The following is a 17,421-nucleotide window of genomic DNA, read 5'->3' on the forward strand; positions in this document are numbered from 1 at the left end:
AGCATCGTCGCAGACAAGAAGATCAAAGGAACAATAGACTTCAAGATGCAACCGAACGTCATCATACTCGTTACAAATAAGATAATGATGGATAATATGATCCAGAACAAGGAAGAATTCTGTTACATGGTAGACAAATGTTGAGGGATCAATATGCACGCAAACAAGAGGAAGAGAGAAACAATGTTGTTCGCGAACGTGCAAGATTTGAACGAGAAAGACGTAGAAGAAGAAGAGAAGAAACTGACGAAAGAGAGATTGAGGAGGCTATACGTAAGAATAATCATGAGAACAGATTAAGACAAGCCAGATTAAAAATACCTATGCAACAAGATTTAGACCAAACTATGAGCGAAGAAATTCTGAGAGAAATGGCCGAATTGAGAGAAATGATGACTACGCGAAAAAATGGTGGAAGAAGACAGTTAGAGGAAGCTGGAAAAACACCTTTTGTGAGGCAAATTCAAATTGCAATAATAACACCAAAATGTAGTTTACCTGTATTCACTAGTATATTTGATGGTAGTACATGTGCAATACAACATATAAAAGTTTATAGACGATCTTTATTGCAGTGGGAAGAAAATGATGTGGTGTTGTGAAAATATTTTCCTGCGAGCTTGACTGGAGAAGCCTTGCAGTGGTTTGAGGGATTACCAGTAGGAACACTTAGATCATTTCGTCATCTACAAAACGTCTTCTTAGGAAAATCTATCAGTAATAATATGTCAAAACCAGGAATTGAGACGGCCTTTGGACTTCACAGAAGGGTCAATGAAAGTTTGCATCATCAAACAACACGTTGGATAACCATGTTTAGTGAAATGTCAAGACGAGTACATGAACGATTTCTTATACTATCCTTTGTCAATGCTCTTTTTCCTACATATTTATTATATACACCGATTTTTAGAATAAAAGACACCATCACAATGTCGGAGTTGCGTGAATTTCAAGAAGAATATATTGCACTTTAGAAGAAGCAGAGAGACATGGAATCTTATCCAGTTGAAATGCCTAACACGAACACTGGGAATGCAAGTTTACTCCCAAGGAAGACAAATATGGTTGCAAATACATCGTAGGTAAATCAAGGAAAAAAGAATACAGAGATGGAACAAAAACTGGTATCCAAGGGTAGCGCAGACCAGGAGGAGTTTGAAAGAGAATATAGAGAAGCGCAATCCCAAGCTAGAGGAAGAAATAACAATATTCAAAGAATGGATAACCCCATGGAAGGTTATGGAGGTCAACAACCATATAATAATAGAAGACAAGGGAATGGAAAGGTGATCTGGGAACAAATAAGCTTTCCAAAGTTGAATACTACAGTATACAAAGTCTGGGAAGATGTTATACTAATGGAAGAAATTCCTGAACCACACAATGTAGGAGATGAACCAACACCGGGCGGAAGGAGCAAAGAATTCTGTGTACATCATCGTTTTCATGGTCACACAACAAGTAATTGCATAAATTTGAGGAAAATCATACTGAGAATGATTGATCAAGGAAAATTGAACCACTTCTTAGTACAACAGCCGCAGAATCTACCACCATCACCACCACCAGGAGGAAATACATATGGTGAAGAAAAGGGAAAGAATACATTTGTAATTGAAGTAGGTGCGAAGTCAAAAATATATATTGCAATTCGATTATACACTCTTTCAAAAATATAGAGGATTTTCATGACAACATCTTAAGTCGTGTATATGCGAGAGATAATGATGGAAGAGAAATCCTTAATCTTGCGAAGAGAAATCCACCACGACCAGGAGGAAATACATATGGTGAAGAAAAAGGAAAGAATACATTCGTAATTGAAGTAGGTGAGAAGGCAAAAAATATATATTGCAATTCGATTATACACTCTTTCAAAAATATAGAGGATTTTCATGACAACATCTTAAGTCGTGTATATGCGAGAGATAATGATGGAAGCGAAATCCTTAATCTTGCGAAGATATCACCATTAAAGGATTGGAAAAAGAAGGCCATTTCGTTCAGTGCGGAAGAAACACCAGGATAAGGAGGATTACATGAATGTCCATAGTGGTAAAGTTGGGAATTAATCCAAAATTAAAAATAGATGAAGAAGAAGATGAAGCGAATACTTGGGCTATAAATAGAATACTCATAGATTCTTGGATTCTGTTTATATTCTCTTTTATCATACATACAAGACTATGGGATGAAGGGATGACGAGTTAATTCCTTCAACTTACAAAATTTATGTACTCAATGGCGCTGCGAAAAAGCCAAAAGGAGAAGTCAAAATGAGAATTCCACTGTGAAGTCTGCCAACAAAAATCGTATTTTGTGTTGTTGATGTTGAATCACCATATAATGCTCTGATTGGGAGACCATGGTTGCATAGTATCTTGGGTGTGGCTTTGACATTTCACCAATGCATAAAATTTCCTTTACCTCAAGGCCTAGGTATAATAAGAGGAGATACAACTGAAGGTAGAAATTGTCAGGAAATTGATATTTATAAGTGCGAAGAGCGAGAATACAAACGAAGAAATTGGAAGCATCATGCTAAGGATATCCAAAGGGGTGAAAGATTAATGGTGGATGTAGTGTCTAAATCTGGGAAGATAGACAAGAAGGGTATTTGTTAGAGCATGGCTCGGTTGAACCCACCAAGCGTTGGTATGTCAAGTTTGGTTGTCATATTTTAGTGAATCAAAACTCATGTTAAGAGTCGCTTGATTATGTACTAGAGTTAAACTTCGTATAGGTTAGCTTGATAGTATTAGGATATGAGACATTACAAGTAATGCGAAGACTTGAAGATGTGAAGAAGCAAGGAGCTACAACGACAACAATCATCCTTCCACTTGAGGTTAGTGATATTTGACTTGAACTATTTCATTCCCTAACGTATCTTTCTAGTCGTGCATATTGAAAACATAACTGCGAAGCATATTTGAACTCTAGATAGACATAATATTAAGGAATACAATACGAGGTTTATTGCTTAACCATTAAACTTTGTAGATAAGACATCGTCATAATCATTTGAATGATATTGTGATTATGTATGGGTATAAGGTGAGGATTTCATCCTAGGGAACAATGTTTACATGTGTTCTAAGGAAGTAAGTTCATAAACTTGTTTTGTGAACCGAAAAGGAAATTGACAGGTGTTATTGGTTTTGTTATTCATTGCATATCTTATGAATAACCAATATGTGTGATAAAGCAGAACCGCTCACAACTTGTTGTGTTTTTGGTAGAACTATTCACAAAGGCTTGACTTTTGTAATGGTATAACTTTTATTAGTAAAACCAATCTTAAGTAATCACCTTGGTATGGTCGGATTATGTCTGCCTTGGGGAAAGGGAACCGATCCTTGTAAGGGAAAGGGGAACCGATCCTAGTATAGGAAAGGGGGAACCGATCCTTGTAAGGGGTACAATACATCAAGGGGAACCGATCCTTGTATGGGGTGCAGCAAGGTTTATAGCAGAAAGGGGAACCGATCCTGTGAACATGTGCAACACATATAAGTTAGATACCTTATATATGTGGGGAACCGATCCTAGTACCTAGTCAACCGAATCTTTTGGGAAGCTAGTGTAACTATGCGTAATACTCACATGGACGTAGAACCGAAACTTATTTTGGTAGAACCGTAAACCCATGATTGTGATTGAATGTTTAGTTTGATCAATCACATAGTTCTTGAAAGTCAGATGAACTTGTTTGGAAGTGTGTCAAATCGGTTTCAAGGTTTTAAGTGTGAAAGAGAACTTACAAAGTAAAGATGTCGACAAACTTTGAACATGTGCTGAGAATGTTTATTTCTATAATCGTTCAAAGATATTCCTTAACGTCTATGGGAAGAGAATCCCAGGATCGAAACACAAATAAGTTAAAAATCTTTTAATTAAGGTTATTAATTTCATTTTGTAGGGAAATTCCAGAATTAGTAATGTGCATTTACTAATTATATTTTCCGAGAGATTTCGATCATTATTTTTGAACAGAGCATTTCCAAAAATTATGAAAACCGAATATGTGCTTTTATGAACATCTTGAGAATATTTTCGGTTTTGGAAATTCCTTGGTGTCCAAACTTCCTTGTCTATAAATACACGAAATTTGCCTTTCTAGCAAATTAATCCTTCGTAACAACAGATTCCCTCTTTGTCTTTGTTACTGGTGTAGCCGCCTATCGGAGAGGAGAGTAATCTAATTAGGTGAAATCTCTTACGGCCGCTCGTTTTAAAGTCTTCTTTGGGATTAAGAAGCTCTAGCGCGACCCGTCGGTGGGAAACTAGATAATTGCGGTTATCTTTGTATTTGATTGATTTGATTGACTAACGATGGTTGAAATCTGATTGCACCTTGTTTGTTTATTCTTGAGAATCTTCTCTTCTGATATAAGATTCACTCAAACTAGTTCAGAGTTTCGACAAGGATCTTTAGACTGTTGTTAGTTATAAAGACGATCTTGTGATAATCCATTGTTAACAGACTCCGTTATGTGCGTGATTGATCACAAGAGATTCAAGTGATTGTGTGCAGGTTTTTATGGAAGATTTAAGAAGATTTGAAGATAAAGAAGATATTGAAGATTTGACTTGGGTTTTATAATCTTTGGTGTGCACAATGCTTGTTTCGGTAAAAGAGGATCCAATTAATAATCGGTTTATCCTTGTGGTATGTAGATTGGATTGATTCATTGAATAGATCGGCATCAACACGGTTCTTCGGATTAAAGGTATTGTTTGCTTAATCTTAAACGATTACCTTAGGGTGATTGAACATAAGATAGATCTAGACCCGACGAAGGAGTTTATGTTGAGATAAACGGAAGAGCCTTTGTCCGACTTATATCACTTGGTTGAATAGAGTTGATACCAAATAGATTTCTTGTTCCTTTACTGTTTGGAATACGAACCAAAGGGATTGTTCCAAGTACGTGACTTATTCATAGGTTGGAGGCGTGGGAATACAGACGGAACTAAGTGAACTATAGGGTTAGTTACTTGGTCTCGACTATACGAAGTTAGGTGTAATTTTGTGTAGCGGCTTAATCCTGAGAGTATTCAATTCTGGACTAGGTCTCGGGGTTTTTCTGCATTTTTGGTTTCCTCGTTAACAAAATCTTGCTGTGTTATTTACTTTTATTTTCTGCATTATAATTGTTTTATTATAATTAAAGTAAATCACACAAACGTTAATTCCTATTTACTTGATAAGCAATACTATTGTGTTTGGTTAAGTCCGAACCTTTGTATCAAGTAAACATACTTCGTTGTTGTATTGTCTCGATCTCATATCCATAGACGATCACATGAAGTGTGAACCGATTAGTTGTACTGTCTCAACTCAGTCCATAGACAATCACATTCGGAGAAAGGACTTATAGGTAGGAAAAATTTTAGCTTGAGGTATATTTGGGTACTCTCGCCTTTTCAATTGGTATCCGAGCAGGCAAACACGAAAAGATCTAACAATCTGTGTTTGGTGCGATCCAACCTATAAGAATGAATCTATCAAGTGATTCAATTAACTTTCCACCAAGATTTAATGGAAGTAATTATCCATTATGAAAATCGGCTATGAAGACCTTTCTTCAATCCCGAGATTTTAATACATGGCTATTAATCGAAGACGGATACCAACTTCCGATAGATTATTCGGAGTCAGATTTCAAACGACTAGCGTCGTATACTCTTGAAGAAAGGATTCTTGCAAAACAGAATTCTGATGGCTTAAACGCCATTATACATGCAGTTAGTGATGATCATCTTCATCATGTGCTGTCTTGCAAAACTTCTAAAGAAGCATGGGATATTCTTGAGACTGTATTCGAAGGAGATGAATCTGAAAAAGAACCTAGACTTCTCATCCTTTCATTTGAATGGGAACATCTCCATATGGATGATAACGACACCTTCGAGGAGTTTAACTCTAAACTTTCTGAGATTGTTAATGCATCTTTTCTCCTTGGAAAGGCAATACCTGAAAAGGAAATAGTTTGCAAAATTCTCAGATCGTTACCATCCAGATACGAGTCTAAGAAACATGCCATAATAGAAGGAAATGATCTTTCTACACTTTCTCGAAGCTCCCTTGTAGTAAAGTTAAAGATCTTTGATAAAGAAATTTTTGCTGAAGAATGAAACTGGGAAACGTTGCCAAAAGGTTATGGTACCTGTTAAAAAGGAGCTTGACTCAACTATTGTGCTTCTTGCGCAACGAATTAAGAAAATATTATTTGGCGATAAACATGTTCCCGATACATTATCAGTTGCCATAAAAATGGTAATGATGAATTTCAATGCTCCAAGTGCCGTAAAATCGCATATGGAAAAACATTGTCCCAGCAGAAGAAATAGAAAGTGCAACAGGTCATATGTCTCCACTCTTGATGATATTCCAGAGGAAGAATCCAATGAAGAAATATTTAATTGCAATGCACTTCTTGCCAACTCTAACTGTGATGATTCCGGTGAATCTAATCAACTCCTAGAAAAACTTGAGTTGGAAATTAAGAAAAACAAAAGGTTAAGCCTTGATCTTGAAAACCTTTTAAAGTTCATCCCAGATAAAACCTGTATGGTAGAATCTGAACCAGAAAAATATTGTTAAATACAAAGAGAATCGGAAACCAGTTTTTCTGATGATACAAGAAGCTCTCCATGTGAAGAAAATGATCTCGCTACAATTCTTTGCGAAATCAAACTCTTTCAAGTCCTTCGAAAACGGATAAGGAAGACTAGCAAGTTTTTGGGTTTTCAAAAACTAATTGCAAACTCTGACAATTACAAGAGAGAGGAAGAACAGAAGGAAACACAGTCCACTGTGTTGATAAATCATCCTAAGGATATTTCGGATAAGAAAGGTGAGAATAATTCTCACCTCAACACACACTGATGGTGTTGAGTTTTGTATCCTCACTTGTTACCCAAAAATTATGATTGTGAAGAAGCATAAATCTGGGCTAATTATTCATATTCGTTTCTTTAGTGAAAAAATATTGAATATTTCTTATTTTTGGGAAAGAATAATTTCGGTTTCCTTTAACCAAAATTTTAGATATTCCTTGATTTTCTCCTATCCCATAAATCTTCTTCCTGTTCGAAAGAAGACTATCATATTTCAATGGAGAAATCAGAAAAAGAAAAATCATCTTTTGATGATCTAGCACTTTGTGCGTCAGTTATGACTGAAACTCATGATGTTCCTCTTCATGATGTTCCCCAAGACTCTCTAAGAAAACAGATTCACTCTGTTAAAGGTTGCATTAGGTATCATGAACTGATGTTAAAGGATTCGAAAGAAGTACTAGAAAACCTTCATTCTCAACTGCTGGAGATGAACATATCTATTGAAAGAGGAAGTACTCAGAGGAATTTGAATCCATCTTTTGAAAGCAATCTTCACAAGAAACGAGAAAGAACCACTAGAGATTAAGTTATTTGCTGTAATACTTAATCTAGTTTAATAGACATCAATTTTTGATTTCTTTTATTGATTGTATTGGTCTATTATGAATAAAATTAATTTGATAAGTAATTTTTCTTGTGATAGTTTTTTTTTACATAGCATGTGCGTAATTGATTTTACTTTATTGCTATGTATGTTTATGGGATGTTTGATTTCGGTTTTATAACTTAATATTCGATCTCATATATTGTGAACCCTCATGGTTTGGGTGAATTTTTGATTTATCGGGATTAAGTTCTATCCCTAGTAGGTAGGATTTATCAAAGGATTATGAGGGGTTCTAATAGAAACAGTAGTGAAAAAGTCACAATATGTTGAATCGGTTTTGGTTTAGCATAAAAGCATATGTGTTTCGAAGGTTTTCAACTTTTGCTTGCAATTGTTAAAACCGATTTTCAACCTTTCTCTGGTAGAGGTTGAGGTATGTTGTTATTCTTTTGTCCACGCATAAGGATGACAACGTGGTGATATTTCGATATCAATTCTCCCTGGACGAAGATGTAATCATATTGGAGAAGTGGATGCGAAATTTGAGGTAACAACTGGGTTGCACGGACACCGACACGTGAAACGGTTACGACACGATACGGTTACGGGGACACGTCAATTCTCAGAAAAGCAGGTTACGGGGACATGTTTAATAGATATCTAAAATTTCATAAATTCAAATACCAATAGTGCATTTATTGAACGTGAAACATATGTCTAATAAAAAATAATAAGTTTGAAGTAAAATAATAAACTTGAGGAGGGAAAAAAACCCTATAAATAGTGGAAAAACCTTCTCAATTCCTTAATTTTCATCTAAGTTCACATCTTCATCAACAGGTACAGCTGGATCATTGAATGTCACACTCTCTAGTTCTGGTTCATCAAGCGAAAGATTTGCAATCTCAAGTATTCCACCGCTTCCCATAGTATCAAATGTATCACCTGTAACATCCCATATTCTTGTCTCACCTGTCATGTAATGTGGTTCTCTTCGGGAAAGAAGGCAAAGATTAGAATGCACATACACTAGATCTTCTCCTCTTTTTGGTGTGATCTTATTTCTTTTCAATGAATTAATGAATCCAAAGGTACTCCAGTTACTTTCACAGCAAGATGAGGAGCTAGGTTGGGCAAGAGTTCTGAAAGCTAACCTCTGCAGTATAGGAGTAGGTGTACAACACCATCTATCAGCAATGCAATTAGCAGCCGCAAATTCTCTCATTCCAGCAAAAAAAGAGCAAATTCAGTATTCACTTTTCTTAGTTCTTCCCCTTCAAAATATCTCTCAAATCATATACCCTTTGCTTTGACATATCATCATCTACATGCGGAGCTAGACGACCCGACGACTCACTAAGCCATTCCTGGATATAATACCTGTAATCCACAGATCATTTGGTTCATTTTTGATAAAAAGGAACAGTTTAAATTATTGTTGACTAAATTGGAAGTAAAATAAATTTAAATGGTGGACAGTTATCATACCTGGGATTTAAAGAGTGAGCTAAACAGTGTAACGGTGTGTTGGATTTACCCCATCGACTTGTCAATATCTCATACACGACATAATAAAATGAAGAATCTTGAAATTCAGTTAGGCCTTCTTTGCGGTATATAACATTTCTTACTTTTTCTATCATAGACTCCCACATATCATACACCAAATGAAGGCATGGACGATCAGTATCAGTTCGTCGTAACATGTCATAAATTGGCTCAGTGAATGCAATGATATAATATTACTTTGTCCCACCATTGGTCATTCAATATTGTCTCCTTCACAAATTGAGCTTTTCCAACATCATCATCTCTGGACGAAGTCCACTTCGGACTGATCACCATGCTTTGTAAACCTTCTTTTATATCAACAAATCTTTGGAGCATTATTACACTCGAAGCAAAGCGTGTGTCAGCTACGGTAAACAACTTCAACTTATTATGATCATTAAACATTTCCAACCTCATGGAGTGAGTCATAATGAACTTTCTTACGAACACGACATCCGAAATAATATCACTTATCCAAGAACACTCAACAAATGTTTCAACATTGGCTTCGGTATTCTTTGCATCACATATATTATTCAGAGCAAGATTTAATGTATGGACCACACATGGAGTCCAAAATATATGAGGAAAATGTGTCTCAATAAGTAAGCCTTCACTTTTACAAACCGGAGCATTGTCAGTTATGACTTGAACCACGTTATCTGCACCAACTTCATTGATCGTCTGTTTTAGCAAATTAGCTATCAACACTTTGTCCTTGTATTCACCTTGGAAGTTTACAGCCTTTAGAAACATTGGACCACTTTCACAAATGGAAATAAAATTAATAATATGCCTTCTTTGAAAATCAGTCCAATCATCAGAAACAATAGTAACTCCATTATGTTTCCACGTACTTTTTATTGGATCAAGCAGCTTTCAAATGTGATTTTTTTCTTCCTGCAAAAGAGTTGTTCTCAACTGGTTGTATCCCGGAGGTATGTAGCCCGAAAGTGTTTTGTTGTTTGCAGTAGCTCTCCTTATAACTTCAATAAAATATGGATTCTTCGCCAAATTAAAAGGTAGTCCTGCTGAATAAAACATTCTTGCAATCAACCTGTTCATATCTTCGCGAGCGTCATTGTTGAATGCATTTTGAATGGTACACTTCCTTTTCTTGGAGTGTACATCAGATGAAGTTGAACCCGAAAAGTCTGTTAGCGCATGACTCCCGGAATTTTGCAAAGAAACCTGTTTAGGTTTATAAGCCTTAGCTCTTGTTTCAGCATCATCAGATAATTTTTTAATCTCAGCTAAGTCTTCCACAGTGACTTTGGGACATTTTCTGATTCCTTCATTTGTATGTTTAACAGATGCGGCTTTACCCTTGAATATGATCCCTTATAGTTAATTCGACAGTAGTGACATGTAAATGATACGTTCCCTCCTCCTTCAGCCTTGTTCAGTTTTGTGACATATTTCCAAAGATGAGGACGCTCTTCATCAATGGCACTCATTCTCCTGTTATAACATGTACAACAGTACAATAAACTCATATGAAATACTACATAGTTATCAAAAAAGCAAGTAGCATATATACTGAACATTACTACCAATTTTGAAATTTCGACGACACTATGTTGCACTAACAGTAATTGTAGATTGTCAAATGTATCAATGATCAGTATTTCTAAAGTAATTAAACAATGTAACAAGATCTAGACGTCATGAATAAATTAAAGGATAATCATCAATGGCCTTGGCTAGTATTCCAAAAGATTAACATTAAAATATATATGACATGTTTAGAAATGAACAAAAGAGGAAAATATCATACCTGTTTTGATTTGCCGCACAACTGTTCTACAATTCTTTTTTCTTCTTCTTTCGCTTGTTTTTATACTATGCTGTATTTCTTTTAACCCTAGTAACCTATCGAATACGAATATACTTTAGATAGAAGATATTTTATGATTTTCTTTATACGATATTTAATTTATATATTTTCTGGTATTTTTATACCCTATGTGGCGTGTCAGGGAGGTGTCCACCCGTGTCAAAAATCCCCAAATCACGGGACACTCACGTGGCGTGTCCAAGCTGTGTCGTCAGCGTGATTGTGTCCAAGAAGTGTCCGCCACGGTTACCCGACCTATATCGGCGTGTCCGTGCATCACTGGGTAACAATCTTGTTAGTTAATTGTTTTCCTGTTTAAGAAAAGCCTGAGTTTATATTATATATATTGTTGATTTTGCTTAACGAAATTTAGGTTCAATTGATATTTATTCCATGATGCGTGTTTGGATGTGTGTTTCAATTGGTTCCTGTTAAGGAAAACTATTGTTATCTTGCTTTATTGTGTGATATCAATCGTTTAGGCTTACAAAATTTCGGTACAATTGATGTGTGTGTGATTCAAATGGTTCCGGTTAAGAAAAACTATTGTTATCTTGCTTTTGTATGGTATCAATCGTTTAGGATTACAAAATTACGGTGAAATTGTGGTGCTTATAATGTCTATTATTGTTTCAATTGCTTCCGGTTGAGGTGAATAATTATGCAAGTTGATTTATTTTGGTTTGTATGAATTATTTATGGCTTAACGAAATAATATGTATACGGGACGATTTTTTTAGTCCAATTCGATTCCGGATAAGAAACTAAGTTAATTTTGATCTTAGTTTGTCTTATCAAGTGAGGTTTTGGTTATTCAAGTCTAATCGAATGCCTAAACAAAGAAATATTAGTTAACTAACCTAGTATTTGATTTGTTTAAAATTGAAAGTTCTAAGTTTATGGATAATTAGAACCTGATGAGAAAAATGGAAATTATTCTTTATTTTGGTCTAATCGAATTAAGCGGTTGTTTTTGAACAATCGGTTTAGCAAAGGAACTAATGTGATTAGTTTTTTTTGGTTTGCTAAACTAAATGGGAAAAATTGTTTCGGGCAATTATTTCCTTGGTAACATATCAAAATAAGACTACTTGTAGTTTCGATTTTGATATTGGTTATGAGAACATGATGTGTGGAACTCTCGTGCCTAACTCTACAGGTTTGCAAGTCTATTATGAGATTTGTAAGATTCCTTTCGTGCTCTCCTTTATTTTTTCGTTTCTTTGTCATTTTTGTGACAAAAAGGGGGAGAAATATATGGAGTAAACAAGTGATACTGGTATTGATTTTATATTAATTAGTATCACTAAGGAAAAGAACATTGGTACTTGAATGTTTTATCTAACGAAAGAGTAAAAGCACAGACTATGGGAGAGTAACATGTCATATAGATTGGTATAACAAAGACGTGCGGATTGAATATCTACCTATCTTCCTTAGGGGGAGTATTAGCTTTGTTATTATAATGTCAACATCGACATTTTCAAGGATTGAATGTAAGCAGTTTCACTGTGCTGTTGAATCGGGAATCAAGCGGATTGTAATGAATTATTGTAATTTGTTTATCCATATGATGTAAGATTTTTGTCACTAAAATTGACAAAGGGGGAGATGGTAGAGCATGGCTCGGTTGAACCCACCAAGCGTTGGGATGTCAAGTTTGGTTGTTATATTTTAGTGAATCAAAACTCATGTTAAGAGTCGCTTGATTATGTACTAGAGTTAAACTTCGTATAGGTTAGCTTGAAAGTATTAGGATATGAGACATTACAAGTATTGCGAAGACTTGAAGATGTGAAGAAGCAAGGAGATACAACGACAACAATCATCCTTCCAGATGAGGTTAGTGATATTTGACTTGAACTGTTTCATTCCCGAACGTATATTTCAAGTCGTGCATATTGAAAACATAACTGCAAAGCATATTTGAACTCTAGATAGACATAGTATTAAGGAATACAATACGAGGTTTATTGCTTAACCATTAAACTTTGTAGATAAGACATCACCATAATCATTTGAATGCTATTGTGATTATGTATGGGTATAAGGTGAGTATTTCATTCTAGGGAACAATGTTTACATGTGTTCTAAGGAAGTAAGGTCATAAACTTGTTTTGTGAACCGAAAAGGAAATTTCAAGGTGATATTGGTTTTTTTATTCATTGCATATCTTATGAACAACCAATATGTGTGATAAAGTAGAACCGCTCACAACTTGTTGTGTTTTTTGTAGAACTATTCACAAAGGCCTGACTTTTGTATTGGTATAACTTTTATTAGTAAAACCAATCTTAAGTAATCACCTTGGTATGATCGGATTATGTCTGCCTTGGGGAAAGGGAACAGATCCTTGTAAGGGAAAGGGAACCGATCCTTGTAAGGGAAATGGGAAACGATCCTAGTATGGAAAAGGGGGAACCGATCCTGTCAACATGTGCAACGCATATAAGTTAGATACCATATATATGTTTGGAAACGATCCTAGTACCTAGTCAACCGAATCTTTTGGGAAGCTAGTGTGACTATGCGTAATACTCACATGGAGGTAGAACCGAAATTTGTTTTGGTAGAACTATAAACCCATGATTGTGATTGAATATTGGTTTGATCAATCACATAGTTGTTGAAAGTCAGATGAACCAATTCTAAACTTGTTTAGAAGTGTGGCAAATCGGTTCAAGGTTGTAAGTGTTAAAGAGAACTTACAAAGTAAAGATGTCGACAAACTTTGAACACATGTTGAGAATGTTTATTTTTATAATTATTCAAAGATATTCCTTAACGGCTAAGGGAAGAGAATCCCAGGATCCAAACACAAATAAGTTAAGAATCTTTTAATTAAGGTTATTAATTTCATTTTGTAGGGAAATTCCAGAATTTGTAATGTGCATTTACTAATTATATTTTCCGAGAGATTTCAATCATTATTTTTGGACTGAGCATTTCCAGGAATTATGAAAACCGAATCTGTGCTTTTATGAATATCTTGAGAATATTTTTGGTTTTGGAAATTCCTTGGTGTCCAAACTTCCTTGTCTATAAATACACGAAGTTTGCCTTTCTAGCAAACTAATCCTTCGTAACAACAGATTTCCTCTTCATCTTTGTTACTGGTGTAGTCTCCTATCAGAGAGGAGAGTAATCTAATTAGGTAAAATCTCTTACGACCGCTCGTTTTAAAGTCTTCTTTGGGATTGAGAAGCGCTAGCGCGACCCGTCTGTGGGAAACTAGATAATTGCGGTTTACCTTTGTTTTCGATTGATTTGATTGACTAACGGTGATTGAAATCTGATTGCACCTAGTTTGTTTATTCTTGAGAATCTTCTCTTCTGATATAAGATTCACTCAAACTAGTTCAGAGTTTCGACAGGGATTTTTAGACTGTTGTTAGTTCTAAAGACGATCTTGTGATAATCCATTTTTAACAGATTCCGTTTTGTGCGTGATTGATCACAAGAGATTCAAGTGATTGTGTGCAGGTTTATATTGAAGATTTAAGAAGATTTGAAGACAAAGAAGATATTGAAGACCTGATTTGGGTTTTATAATCTTTGGTGTGCACAATACTTGTTTCGGAAAAATACGATCAATTAATAATCGATTTATCTTTGTGGTAGATTATATTGATTAATTGAGTAGATCGGCATCAACACGGTTCTTCGGATTAAAGGTGTTGTTGGCTTAATCTTAAACGATTACCTTAGGGTGATTGAACATACGATAATTCTAGACCCGACGAAGGAGTTTATGTTGAGATAAAAAGACGATCCTTTGTCCGACTCATATCACTTGGTTGAATAGAGTTGATGCAAAACAGATTTCTTATTCCTTTACTGTTTGGAATAGGAACCAAAAGTATTGTTCCAAGTACGTGACTTATTCATAGGTCGGAGGCATGGGAATACAGACGGAACTAAGTGAACTATAGGGTTAGTTAGTTGGTCTCAACTATACGAAGTTAGGTGTAATTTTGTGTAGCGGCTTAATCCTGAGAGTATTCAATTCTGGACTAAGTCCCGGGGTTTTTTTTGCATTTGCGGTTTCCTCGTTAACAAAATCTTGCTGTGTCATTTACTTTTATTTTCCACATTATAATTGTTTTATTATAATTAAAGTAAATCACACAAACGTTAATTCTTATTTACTTGATAAGCAATCCTATTGTGTTTGGTTAAGTCCGAACCTTTGTATCAAGTAAACATACTTCGTTGTTGTATTGTCTCGATCTCGTGTCCATAGACGATTACACGAAGTGTGAACCGGTTAGTTGTGTTTTCTCAACTCAGTCCATAGAAAATCACTTTCGGAGAAATGACTTATAGGTAGGAAAAGTTTTAGCTTGAGGTATACTTGGGTACCCTCGCCTTTTCAATATTGAAGCAAAGTCTTCTGCGAATAATAACACCAAACGAGTCAGGAAGATTACCTCTAACGAAGGAGAGCGAGTGCAGAGGCAGAAGTTGTGTTCTCAAAAGAGAAGTACCATGTGCGATGATACTTGCACAGGGGAAATTGAAGAAATCATGCAAAATAATATTCTGAAAAGCATCAATGAACTTAAAGAAATACAAAAGATGACAGGAGCGGAAGATTAATATGAATATCTTTCTTCATGTATGAGAAATCAGTAAGAACTCTATGTACTAGAGTTATATAAATCACAAATAGGAATGGAATGAAAATTTTCTATTTTCATAAGATGATATCATATCAAGAAAAAAGGCAAATTTAAGACCTTAAAGTAAGACCTTAGTATAAGGCAACAGAGTATATAACCATAGAAGAGAGGAATCCAACTGTGGCATGTAACCTAGTTCGCATAAATGCAAGAGGCAAAAAGTAATACCTATCGCACATCACATTTGGGGAAACCTGATAAGCATAACTCAAGGGAAAGCTACATCGACCCTGGAACTTGAGTTATCGATATTTGGGGTGAGAAAAAAAATGAAAAATCCCATCCAGGAGAGGTGCCTTGAATTTTCGGTCTACGCTCGTTGCCTTAGATTGGGAGACCAAGGTAAGAAAGTATCTCCTAAGGAGTGCAGAAACTCGATCAGGGCGCCGAGGTACACGGTTGAGTCATGAATGCTGGGGCGTTGGAGCCTACTATGCCATTCTTGACAAGTCCTGACTATGATGCACTCGGTCCGAAGATACCCCACTTAGGGTGCGATCTCGTAACCATAAACCTTATCGGTGGAGGGATAAGAGGCTGTGAAATCAACTGGTTATTGTATTACGGATGATAAGAGCCAACCTTAACCCGGTAGAGGTGATCTTCCTTGAAGGGGTAACCAGGGGGAATATAAGGACGGCACCTTCCATTAGGGAGCCGAATTGTGTCAAAAGACGTAAATATCATGAGGCTTTTTACTTATGGGAGTATTAAGGCTTGTCATGTTTACGCACAAGATAAACCTGAAGAGGCAATAATACAAGAAAAAGATAAGGAGAGATCAATGGGTCAATTTACAACAGTATAAAGACTTCCTGCGATTTCGTCGCACAAGGACAAAGAAAATTTTGGGAAATATAAGACCTTTAATTAGGAAGGCAAAATAAGACCTCACGATAAAAATATGATATAAGTTAACTTTGTTTTTCAAGAGTCGATAGAAATAAGTTACCTGCGAAGTGTTTCGCATGATACAAAATATGATTGAAGTAGACAGCGACATTATATTCATCAGCCTATGAATCTGTGACAATTAGCAGAGGAAAGAATGGGAATGCAAATATAAAAAGAGTGCTATTTGCCCCATTTAACAGTCTTATACATGTGCGAAAAAGATAGAACTTTGATATTTGTGAATGCGAATATAAGTCAAAGAGAACTAATAATTAAGAGATGAAAGTTAACATTTTAGAGGTATATATTAAAGAAGAAATTCTAGTAGAGGTGGAGATATACAAGAGGCAAAAAGTGAGTTTACATCAAGTGAAAAATAACTAATTATATTGATCATTATGTTCGCCCTCAGAATTGTTTCCTTATTCTTCATACTCTTCATATTCCTCTTCACTATCAATAATATCGGGAACAACTTCATTGGGAGGGACTCTGTGAATTTATATTTAGAGAGAGGAATGCCATTATCAACACAAACTTTTTTAACTGTTGCATCACGAGCGCGAATGGCATCCTTACCATTATTTGAAACAGTGAGGATATAATTCTTTTTTAACTGCTGATATTTGGAGTTGCGAGCAGATAACTCCATTGATAACTTCTCGGTTTCTTCAAGACGTATCTTTTCTTTAGCATCAAGTTGTGTCTTTAATTCTTCAATCTTCTCCAGATAATTCTTTTCTTTATCTGCGAAATACAAACAAGATGGTTAGACTTAAAAGAGATGTCATCTTCAAGAAATGAAAAATATGAAAGAAAAAACAAGTGACCTTCGTGATTGGAAATAATATCCTTAACCAGCGCAGAATGTTCAGACTGAAGGCTCACATTTACGGCTAAATTTTCTCTAGCATCATTCTGAACTCTAACAACCCAACTAAATTCAGCTTCACTTTCTATGAGAATTCGAGAACGAATTAAATTTCTTTCATCAATGA

This window comes from Papaver somniferum, chromosome 10 (genome assembly GCF_003573695.1).
Source record: "Papaver somniferum cultivar HN1 chromosome 10, ASM357369v1, whole genome shotgun sequence".
In the NCBI taxonomy this organism is placed as follows: Eukaryota; Viridiplantae; Streptophyta; class Magnoliopsida; order Ranunculales; family Papaveraceae; genus Papaver; species Papaver somniferum.